Raw genomic sequence first — 5,324 nt, 5'->3', positions numbered from 1 at the left:
ATATTTTAGTTATTGAGAATATAATGGATAAATCTTTATCTATGCAGGTCGAGATTGCTAAGGTTGAAATTGCTAAAAAACTTTTATTTATAAATCATGTTTTATTTCTTATTTGCTCTACACTTGAAATGTATTTTTTATTTTAGTCTTTGGAAATATATTGTTGATTAAAATATTTACTAGAAAATATGCATCTGAATATAAAAAACTTTAAAAAAGAAGAAAAACTAATTGAGTCTCAAAAAGGATCAAATGGATAAATTTGTTATTAGTAATAAACAAAATATAACACAAAATTTAGATGAAAATATCACAAATGAGCAAGAAATTCACCAAAAATAGATTTTAAATGAAATATATTATAATATAAAAATATTAAATAAATATTAATTTAATTAATACATAAGTATAAACAATAATTTAATTAACCAATAATTAATTAGGGGAAGCAACTAATAAACAATAATTAATAATTTAATTAACCAATACATTATAAAAAACAAACAAATTAAATTATGTTAGGCTAAACAACAATTAATAATTTTATAATTAATGAAACAATAATATAACAAATTATAGTTTATAAAAGACAAACAAATTAATGAACAACTAAACAACAATAATTAATAATTTTATTAATATTTCAAATGAAACAATAGTTTATTATTTATTCTTTTGCTAGAATTATAGACAAATATTTGATAAGAAAACCATGTAGAAGACAATTGTAAATTTTATGTCTTTGCATGTTTTTTAATTGTTGTTGTTGTTGTCAATATACAAATTTTTCTTTTTATTAGATCGTGTAATTTATACTTGTTGAGGAACACTCTGAAAAAATTTCTGGAGCCGCCACTGTGTATGTAGGCATTTGGCAAGGTCTCTTAGACGATATTATAGCATTTGGAAAATTAGCTAATCTCCTACCAAAAAAATGCAAAGGAAATTTCACATTTCGAATCTATTTTTTGAGAGACTTACCAGCTTCAAGGTCAGAGCAGACGAGAGTGAGCGACTGAGAGACTTGAAAGGAAAAGCAAAATTTTAGGGTTCTTCGAGAGTGAGCAACTGAGAGAGCAGAAAGGCAAAGCAAAATTGGGTTCTAACTCCAGCTGGCTAAATCGATGGTCATAGGTAGGGGTGTGCGCGGTTCGGTAGGGGCGGTTTTTTTTCAAATTTATTACCGAACCGATAGAGATCGGTTTTTTCATAATTGAAACCGATGCACACCGCCTAGGGTCGGTTTTCCGACCTATAGCGGTGCGGTTTTTACGGTGCAGTTTAGTCGGTTTGGTCGGTTTAAAATATTAAAAAAAAAACTGTTTTTTTTAATAATAAAAAATTGGGCTTTCAAGCCCAATATCAATATATCAACCTGTTCAAGATTTCATGTTACTTATAAATTATTATAGTTAACACTTAACAAGACATAAATGATAGAGATAACAATTGAAAGTTGAAACTGTCTGCACCTGCCAAATAAACCACAAATTCAACTAATTAAGTGGGTCATTTTGATTTTTAACATTTCTTTGCTGGGTCTATTAGACACTTAATATTTGCTGGGTCCATTTAACTCTATTAGACACGTTGGACCAACAACGTGTTTTCTCATAAAAGTTAAAGCAGAGTACAATACAAAGCTTGTAGTAGCATGTAAGTAAAATAACAAGAAACAGTGAAACACAAACCCAGGACAACAAGAAAGTAGAAACACAAACGTGACAAACCCATAAATAAATAAATAACTAAATAAAAACTCAATAAATAAATAACTACAAACAACTCACACTCACACCGTTACACGCACAACTCACACTCACACACATAAATAACTAAATAAATGAACTAACTGAGTCAGTCAGTCAACACACTCACATCACACGCACGCCTTTTCCAATCTCCATCTCTAACTCTAACTCTAAGTCTCTAACTCACTTCTCTACTGAACAATGAACATTGAACAACAAGAACCCAAGAAGTCAACAACTCACATAGTCACACTCACGCGCACAACTACAAACAGTCAAACACAATCTCTCTCACTCCATTTCCATTAAAACCAAAGAAAGGGGCTGAGCTGATGGCTTACCGTGGTTTGCTGCGGGGAGCTGCTGCTGCTGTGAGGCGCGACTCAGGCCGGTGAGACCGCGAGTGAGAGGCAAGAGGTGAGGCGACTGGGGCGAGAGCGAGAGAGAGTTAAGGGTCCTATGTGTGTGAAAAGGATGAATTTATAGTGAGGTTACTGAGGTATGTGTCTGAAAACCTACATAAACGGTGCCGTTTTGTGTTTTTTTTTTTTTTTTTTAATAACCCAATACGATGCCGTTTTACTAAAGTAATTTAAAATAGATACACACCTAAACGACGTCGTACCCTTAATCTGAACTGAAAATATTTCTCTGTGTTTGTATCGGTTCGGTTCGGCTCTACTCGGTGCGTGATTTGCGTCTCCGATGTCCTCACCGCACCGGCATCGGAGCTCCATTATCGTTCCGATCGCCGGCATCGGCTCCGTCGGTTGGTGCCAATGGCGGTGCGAGAGGGTCGGTGCCGGTCGGTGTTGTCGACTTCGGTGATAATTTGCACACCCTTAGTCATAGGCCCATAATTTTTTTTTTTTTTTTTTTGAGAAAGTAAGGCCCATAATTTAAAAATAAATATTCTCTTAAATAGATCGGAATAAAAAAAAAATTCAAACTTGTTAAAGCCTAGGGCCTAAGGCCCATAATTTTGAAAAAAAAATTCTATTAACTAAATTTGAATAAAAAAATAGTAATATTAATACTTGTTAAGGCCTAAGGCCCGGAAATTATTAGGCCTTATGGCCTTCAGGCCCATAGTTATATATATATATATATATGTGTGTGTGTGTGTGTGTGTGTGTGTGTGTATAGATCTGAATAAAAAAAATATTAATACATAAATTAAATGTCATTTCAAAAAATTAATAAATTAATAGCTGAACATTTCAATACCAAAAAAAAAACCTAATGACTTGAATACATAAATATTTCAATAAAGAACAAAAAAATAGATAAGAATAAATCAAATAAAAAAATTATAAAAAGGGATTTTTAATTTCTTACAAAATAATAAAAAAAGCTTTTAATTTATAAAAAATAAAAGATAATGATTTGAAGTTAAATTTAAATCAACCATTATATAGATCTATAAAACAACCATTAAATTACAATCAACAATTATATAGATCTATAAAACAACCATTAGATTACAATCAACAATTATATAGATCTATAAAACAATAATTAAATTTCAATCAAACATTATATGAATAAACAATTATATATGTAAGGGCACGTTTTTTAGCCCAAGCCCAAAATGTAAAAGGATATAGGCCCGATGAGTCCAGTACAATAAATTTGTTGAAAGTGGATTAGAGAACTAGGCCCTAATGAATTGGACAACGGTTAGAATGGGTTTAAAAGATAATCGAACGAAAGTAAGAAGGATTTATCCAAATAAATTCGCTCTCGGCATAGTCCGAGTAGGTAAGTTCTAATATAAACCAGTTGAACAAATTATTAATACAATTTCGATTGCTACAGTCTTTTCTCTCTCTATTTTTTTGATCCCCTTTCCTCAGGGGTTCCTTTCGTTATATATCCCCCCTTGATTGATCTTGGCCCTCTATTTGTTGATCATCCAGGCCATCACTTGAGTGCTTGTCTCATCGGACACCCTCTCTGGCCTTCTATGAGTTGAGATAGCCTAGACAGCACTGTTCAGGGGTCTTCTCCAAATAAATTGACGTCTTCCATCAAAATCTTTTTGCCATTCTTGGAAAGGAGTAGAGGCTTGAAATATTCAATATTCCAAGGCTCTACATCTAATTCAATTTTATAAATCCGAGTCCAAGAACTCTCATCCCCGTATTCTTTCATCAACCAAAAATCATTATAATCCGGAAATTCTGAGCAGCATTCAATAAAACAGAGGCATCCCCCAACACTTCCAAAGAGGGCAAATCTTCATTGCGGGGCTTTCTATAAAGTCGAAATTTCTCATTGGCAATATCAAAAGCAAGAATAGATTCAGACCCATCATTTTGCTCAACTATCCAATGGAAAGCTCCATTCAATGAAACTGACTGCATTGAACATATCCCCTTGATTGGCCATTATATTTCAATTTTTTTCCAACACTCTGATTTCAGACTATATACCTTCACTTCAAAGAAAACTCTCTCAAAAAATTGTGCAATTCTCATCACTTTATAATCGTCATTACTAGGATCATATCCAAATCCAAAAAATGGAACACGAATAATACAACGAACCAAAAGGTTTGTCTATTGGTTCCCTGGGCAACTTCCTGCACTTCCTGATCAATGGATTCCAAATCACGATGTCTTTCTTTTCCTCATACCTATTATAAAAGGTAAGGCAAACCAAGCCGTGGCAATAGTCCAAGATTTCCCAATTATGTAGAGGTTGGTAAATTTGGACGACCATGCCGAACTGGTCATTGTCGGAGTAAGGAACGGAGAACCAACGTGATTATGTAGAAGGATCACATCACATATCTAAGGACAGATTCTGTCATATAAATTAGCTTATTATTGTCAATTTTAAGGTTAAATGTACCACTGAAAAAAACAAAAGACTATGTAGCATGAGGCAGTAGGAATGGCAACGGATCGGGTTTGGGCCGAGTTTCTCTATGCCCAAACCCGACCTGCGGGCTTGAACCCATTACTCGGACTCGTCCCTATTAATAAAGGGGTTTTTTTCCAACCCCAAACCTGCCTCGCCAAGCCCGTCTATCATGCCCAGCCCCAAATCACAACACAAACACAAACGCAGATATCAAAAACACAAGTTTCAGATTTATGGATTTCCCTTTCAAAATCACAAACACAAACACAAATCCTAACACAAATACAAACACAGATTTCATAAACACAAAAATTTCTGATTTTCCCTTTCAAAATCACAAACCCAAAATCTCTCTGTATCTATCTATCTATCTATCTGAAGAACAAGAAGAAAGAAAGAAAGAAAAAAAATGGCGTATATAGACCGTGCGTTTTTTATTACAGACGAGGACATGATGATGGAAACCTCATACACAATGAACAACAAGGCTCCAATCAAAGAGATCGCTCTCGCTGTGTCTCTCCTTGTCTTCGGCACTCTCGAAATCATCATCGGCATTTTCATGGTCGTCAGCCGCATCGACGACGACCGGTACCTTTTTTTCACTTTTTACTCAATACCCACTTTGTGTTTTTCTACTTTGACTAGGTTTTTGAGTTTGGGTCTGAGATTTTTTTTTTTTTTCTTGTTGGTTTTTTTTTTTTA

Source organism: Quercus suber, unplaced genomic scaffold (assembly GCF_002906115.3).
Source record: "Quercus suber isolate HL8 unplaced genomic scaffold, Cork oak 2.0 scaffold_543, whole genome shotgun sequence".
Classification (NCBI taxonomy): domain Eukaryota; kingdom Viridiplantae; phylum Streptophyta; class Magnoliopsida; order Fagales; family Fagaceae; genus Quercus; species Quercus suber.
Note: the sequence above shows the minus strand (reverse complement) of the source record.